We start from the raw sequence: 7,340 nt of genomic DNA, 5'->3' as shown, positions 1-7,340 counted from the left end.
TTTTGACTCAATCATTTTGGAGTCTTCGATCAGTATGATTTTGAGATATTCTTGGTTGCTTGTTGAGAACCAATAGATACTATGATCTATTATGAGATATATTTTGGTTATTGAGAACCAATGATTATTATGATTATTAGTGATTCCTTTAGTTGCCAATAGAGAGTTGTTGTGTTCATGATTTTCTATGGATGTTTGCTCATGGAGATTTGATGCTTTTATGCATATTTAATGATTTTATTATGGATTATCTTTTGTGATTTTGAGATTTATGATTCTATGAGCATTAGGGTAGGATATCTGCATGTAGTGACGGGAAGTCGCTTGCAATGGGGGCTGGGACCCTAAGAGGCTGCCAGGGTAACTCATTGTAAGTTGGATTAATAAGTGATAACATTCACACCTAATACTAACTAAATGAACCTAAAAAGATAAGTTTTTTGTTCTTGCGCATGCCTTGAGCGCTTGTACAGGCTAGGATGGGAGTAGTGAGAATGCATGATTGCGACCTTGCATTCTGTAGTATGCCTCGTCAGTATGAGAGGATACTAGTGGCCACATGAGATCAGTATGGACCCTTGGAGTTTAGCTAACTGCCAGGGTAACTTGTACATGATAAATGTGATGACACTTTCCCACTTGCATAATAGGTTCCTGCATGTCATTGTGTGCCTCTGGGGATTAGATGTCAATTTTGTGTTTGGAACCTTTGAGTTAGTAAAATTTTAGGATTCTTGGACTTATAGAGATTTATGCTATGTGTTTTTTTAGCCCGTTTGGGACTTGGGATTATCTCCTCAGCACAGTGGGAGTGGAACACTTAGGTACCACCCGGTCGGGTGGTAGTGTATTTTCCACTCTTATCATTTGAGATCCATCTGAGATACTGTGGCTGATGCTTTCTTGGTGGGTATTTATCTTCATTATGATCTTGGAGCATTATGATAGATGATATACCTTGTGATGGATGTATTTACTGGTATGTTTCTTACATTGATGATTTGTATATGCTAGATGATGATATCTTATGCTTTACTTTGCATGTTAGTAGGATGTTTTTAGGAGTGACATTCCCACTATGTTAATACTAATGATCTCTTTGATGCTTTGGAATTTTATGCATGGAGAGATGGCTAGGATCCACGATGGTCTAATAATGCTATTAACAGTTGGGAGGAACCGTGAAGTTAGTTTATTATGTTTGATCTTTATGATGGATGTATATGTCTTCTATGATGATGTATCATGTGATTATCTTTACCTTGATGTATCATGGATTAGAATAGGATGATGTACCTTATTCTATGTATGTATATTCTTTTGAGCTTGTCATACCCTATGACATGTACAGTGGATGATTGAGTATTTGAAATGTAATTTATAAACATGGACTTATCATTATTATTTCATGTGGGTGTTGTACTAGATGGAATCACGTATGTTAGATGTTTGTAGATGTAATCCAACATTAAGGGATCTTAAAGAATGTAATCTGTTATGTTATGTTTATTATCAGATGGACATTGCTATTGCTTCCATTATTGTGTAGAAGTTATATGTAGTAGTTACTTTCAAAAAGAAAAATGCTGCCAAACTTAGTGAAATTCTAGGTTAATTCTTTGGATCCCTTGGCGGGGCATTACACCTCTTAAGATTGGCAGCACTAACCTTCCAATCAGAACTATTCAAGATATTTTCTTTCTTCATAATTATTATCATGTGTCTAATATGAAGAATTAATAATATTAGTTGCTCCAAGTAAATCATCCAGAAAAAGGGTATTGTTGTTTTTATGGTGTAAAACCTAGAACTTGATGTGCTATTTGCTGAAATTAGCTTACTAAATACACCAAGCTCTTCCCTCAGTCACTCTTCCTGACTCACTTCTTATGGAGAGTTTTCTAAATAGGCCTACAATAGCCTTAGAGGGAAGGAATGTTGGCTATTTTTCTTCCATTTTCAGGCGAAAGAAGTAGCTGGAAAATTGACATGTATGTTGGAGGAAGAGGAGGCTGATTTATTTCAATATGTTGGTCCAACAGTTGAAGAACATATGGTATGAATTCAATCATATCATTAAACATAATAGTTTGTAAAAATTGAAATAAGTCCACTTAAAAAGCTATAATAAAACTTGGCTTTTTTTTCATATGACTCTCTTACCAACCCAACAAGTGACCCAAATATATCCAAGAATTTTTATAATAGTTCAAGTTCCTTATGGAGTACTCCATATTTTGAGTAAATATCAATAAGAGAACTCGTAACTTTAATGTATAGAATATTTCCACTTTCATTATGATTGTATGGATACCCTACCATGTCCTAAACCTGCCAATTTAACACAAGCCGAGGGAAACATGTATGACTAGAGGATATTGGAATAGGTTGTCAAGTTTAGATTTATGTCTATCAATTGCATTTCCCTAAATAACTCAAAGGTATTTCTAAAAACTCCATTCCAAGGTGTACAATATTTGCTATCAGATATATTGGAGAATTACTAATGTGACTCAAACTTGTGACATAGTCATGCGTGCCTACAATTGAACCCAAATGCTAAGGCAAAGTGCCTAATCATTTAGTTTAGCATTGTTGGTCAGTGACAGAAAATGAGTATGATATCTCCAGGGTGAACACAAGTGTGAACCAAATCAACACTATTATAAGGAAATTCATAAGCATGAGGGCATGTTCTTTTAAAGTGCAAGGTATATTGACTAGAATTTCATGCATCAGAACTGACATACTGATTAGTAGAACAATACTTATATTTTCTCAAATCCTGGCATGCAGTCGTATAGGCTACCACAATGGCTAAACAACTGATTGAATGACTAATTTCTATAATTTATTAATTAATTAAAAATTACAAAACAATGCTATTTTAATTTTATGATAATTTATAAATTTCAAATCACAGCCATTTGGTTGGTTGGATAGATGCTTCCATCCTCTTCCCCATTCTTCACTTGCATAATATGAGAAAAAGTGTTGAGGACATCACCTTTGCATATTGCCTTGCTAAGATTACCTTCATGTAGATGAGCTGTAATGTTTAAGGGAAAGTTGAGTCCATTAAAAATATTTTTTGTATAAGATGTGATGTTATGATAGAATGATAGCTCAACAAAAGTGATAGGGTTTTTTTCCCCTTTGTACCACTGCACTATAGTTCCCCACAGCAGTCTCCTATGAGGTAGATTTTTTGATGTGTGAAATTGCATCTTTTCCTACCCCAGATGTGATCCTCATACTCTTTTGGTACATTGAGGCTTTTGAGCTCATTGGGTTTCAAAGGAAACCCTCCAAGGGCTAGAATAGAGTACCCTGACATTGACTACACTCTAAGCCATATGTTAAAATTACAATTGTTCACCATGCTTATCATCTATGGCTTTCTTTTATAGCTACTACCCACCATCATATTTTCACCTGCCATTCCTTGTAACCCAAAGAATGGAGTGAAAAATGCTACTTATTTACTTTTTTGAAGATTTTCTCTCTCCATCTAAGGTCACAGAGAAAATCACTTGTTTTACAGTACCCTAGCTATAATAAAACAAGGGTTACAGGGCAGCTTAGTTTCTACCAAGTGAATAAAGAGAGAGGTAGAGGTTAGGTGAAGGGAGGAATGGCTAGGTGGGTTTGAGTTACTTGGCTACTGATTGAGTTACTTGGGTGGAATAGGCAGTGTTGAGGTAAATGAGAGCATTGCAGTAGAAAGACATAGCAGATGGAAGAGAGTAGATTATGCAACTTGAAATAGCATCTAACTTTGAGGGGGATGGAACCATCTAATGTATTGTTTCTTAGATCAAGCATATATAGAGATGAGAGTTGAGCTATGGAAGGGGGTATTTTACCCATCAATGCATTGCTATGCAAGCAGAGATCTATTAAGGGTTAATGTTTCAACGTAGTATTTTACATAAATATCATGTAGTTCAATTGCAGCTTGGGAAGAAAATGAAAATAAATATGGTTAGGGAACACAATAACATTAAATTAGGTAATGAAGAAAATGATATTTTTGACCCACAAGTCATTGGTTAATTTTGGCAATAATGTATTGCACATTTATCACATGATGGTATATATATTCTTCTCTATTGACTAGCCTGCTTTGAGTATAGGGTTTGACCTACACATTGGACTTCCTTGAACTCTTTTCGCTTGACCAAACTTTCATTTTATGAATGGAATTTACTTGGCCATCTCAATTCTGACACTTTATGGAATTTGAATCTACAAGGAGCTTGAAGGATGTCAAATATTTAGAAAATTGTTAAGGGTTGCGCGTCTAGGCCTTACATGACTTGACATTTTTTCCAAATCACCAATCTAAAAAAATAATAGAATACTGAGAAAAAGAAAGTATTAATAGGTTTATTTAGAAAAAAATTGTCATCTTTTTTCCTCAGAATCAATCTCTAGATCAACAAAAATGTTGCAATCTGATCTTTAGTAGGTCACCTATCATTATGTATTAACCAATATATGAGGGCTTTGTGGAACGAAAGTTTAGAGGGAAAGATTTTTTTGGATCAATTCAAGATCAAAATCAACCCATGATTGTTAAGTGTTGTAAATGTGGTGAGAAGACAATTTGGGTAATTAAAATTGTTTGGAAAATAAGAGGATTTCAATTTAAGATGGTAGCTCGACGATGGGAGGTTCTAAGTTTGACTCCTAATTAGTAAATGAAAAGTAAATTAGTAGAGCTTGATTCAACTAAGAGTTCCCAAGTATTTCCATCATAGTTCAAGAGAGATGAAAAAATAAAAATTGAAATAAAGCTAGACTCTTTAGAGGGAAAACTGATAGTGCATTGATAGAACACCCTAACAACAGATATAAAATCTTAAATTTCATTCCTAACAATATTGAAAAATTGAATGAACAATTAATCAAAAAAAAATTGAATGAACAAAAACCTAAATTGAATTTAGTTTTCTTGAATGTTGTATAGATGATTTCAACAATCTACAACAAGTCCAGTCCAAATCATATTTTTTGAATAGCTCTATAGTTGGTTCGACATTCTTTTAAGAAAGCAATTGTGTAGAAAGTGTCGTGATTTTGTAATAATAAATATTGCTTTCAATAAATGGAAGATGTATAGCTCTTGAGTAGTTTTCTATGCAACCACACATATATGAGGTCTGCCGATACAATGGGCATGTGAGGAGGATGATTTCTTCATAATTAGGAAATATTTGTCAGCAGGATGAATACTTGTTAAATAGAGATGTTACACTGGAGTACTGTAAAGTGATAAAAGAGAAGCGATTTTAAGGCTTCTGACTACTATTTCTAAATATGTGACAAGGTTTTTCTATTTGAAAAGATCTAAAATTTTGATGGGAACTATGTTGCATTTCTATTTCAATAATAGATAATAGACAAGCTAATTTTTTGGTGGATTTAGTGTATCCAACACTACAACATTTTCTAAACTAACCGAAAAGGACAAAGCTAACCTAATATGATTTCTCTTAGGTGGGTTAGCAAGTGAATAAATGTTAAGTAGCAACCACTTAATCAAATTTCTTGTAGCTGGGTTAGAGAAGGGGTAAAAGGTATAGATTAACCACTAATCTAATTTTTTTCAGTTGGATTAGAGAGGGGTTAAAACTTACCAGCAACCACATAATCTGATTTCTTTTAGCTGAGTTGTAGAAGGAGAAAAGAGAAGCGACACTCACATTGTTTGATTTTTCATATGAAGAACAAGAATAGGAAATTTGTGGGGCATATTCGAGATTTATGTTCTGTATGTTCTACTGACACTTGGTGAGAAATGATACACCTTTGGTTTGAGAAATCTTGTCTTAGAACCTAGCTATCTATCATCTTCTCCCAACACTTAGTTCCAAAAGTAATCTTGAATGTGGAACAAGAATAGGTTGATAGTACTGCATAGGCATAGGCAGAGGTTTAGCATGGTAGACTATTTCGTTCATTATTCTGTAAGATCCCACACCTACCAGGATGATACAGGGACAGTTGGGGGCATAAGCGACATTATGTACTTCTACTTAGAGCCAAGAGCAAGTTTTCTAGCCAGTGGTGTATGTGTTCTACTTCATTTTTTTGCAACACTGCAGGCATCACACATTGAGGGCATTTTTTTCCTCGATTTGAAATATTTTTAAAATATCAAGCAAACCCTAATTGGGCAAGAGTTATCAAGCACAGACAATTAGACTAAAAGTACCAATTATGAAGCAAGAGAAGGCTAGTAATGTGAAGCATACAGTCCTATGATATTTTGCTAGATGGAGAAATATTGACACAATAAAGAGATTAGTATAAACCAATGGGCTAGAAAACCCCAAACTCTAATGGTGTGAATTGTTTAGAAGCACTAGAACAAAAAATAAGGGTTAGAGTACCTCTTGAAAGCCTCCACAAACACATTAGTCTATTCCTCTCACCGGTACAACAAACATATCTTGCACAGAAGAAGCTCATCTAGTTCCATTTTTTAATCGCCATCGGGGTCTGCTACAATCCAAAGATAAAGGCACGCATCACACCTGCATGAGGGAGGGAAGGCCATGGTAGGTAGCTGGTGCTTTTGGTAATCCCCCAACAATGATCGGCCCTAAACCTCATTCTATGGAAAAGCCTGCCAAACCCTTTATGAGGTCCTATCATCCACCTTGGTTCTCCCCTCTTTTCTAGCCTCAATTGTTGATTATCCCCTCTTATCTTGCGTCGATTGTTGTGAATATCTAAATATCCCCTACCAGTGATTAAACATCAAGTAGCTTCAGCCATGGTAGAAGAATAAGATAGGGTAGGGACTAAAAATGTAGCCATAGAGATTGGATGTATAAAAATATTTTAATAACAAGTTAACAAAGAACTCTAGGAAATAGTTTCCTGCATGGCAGGAACTAAAAATAGAATTTATAGGTATATCTTGAACTATCTTCAGCTAGACTTACCAAAAAATAAAGAAAATGGCATAACAAGCCCCCATATTGACATTGAACTAATTATGGTATTAAAGAAGAGAGAAGATGTGAGATATGATCAAGCCAAAAAAATTGCATGTAGCCCCATGGACCCCAATGCAAGGCCATGCAAGACTAGCAAAAAGAAAAATGTATTTCATCACATTATGTTTTCTAACCATTCGGTTCAAAAACAAATTGAGATTTCTAAGTGCAAAGAAGAAGATTATTGAAGTATAGGTAAAATAGATATTCAAACAAAAGAATCCAATACAAATGAAAAAATTAAAGGTAAAAAAGAGTAAGCATGCCATACAAAAAGGTAATAGTTGAAGCAAAAACTCATCTAAAATTTGCCATTTTAAAAAAAATTAT

At 34.5% G+C, this 7,340-nt stretch overlaps 1 pseudogene; it reads right to left on the bottom strand.

Annotated features, from left to right (window-relative positions):
* Positions 1 to 2,599: 2,599 nt before the first annotated feature.
* Positions 2,600 to 7,002, bottom strand: LOC149558809 (osmotin-like protein; annotated as a pseudogene).
* Between the last annotated feature and the right edge of the window lie 338 nt (positions 7,003 to 7,340).

This window comes from Cupressus sempervirens, chromosome 5, assembly GCF_028749045.1.
Source record: "Cupressus sempervirens isolate cs-2001-9-10 chromosome 5, ASM2874904v1, whole genome shotgun sequence".
Taxonomy (NCBI): domain Eukaryota; kingdom Viridiplantae; phylum Streptophyta; class Pinopsida; order Cupressales; family Cupressaceae; genus Cupressus; species Cupressus sempervirens.
The sequence above is the reverse complement of the archived record's forward strand: the minus strand, read 5'-3'. Positions and strand labels throughout refer to the sequence as shown.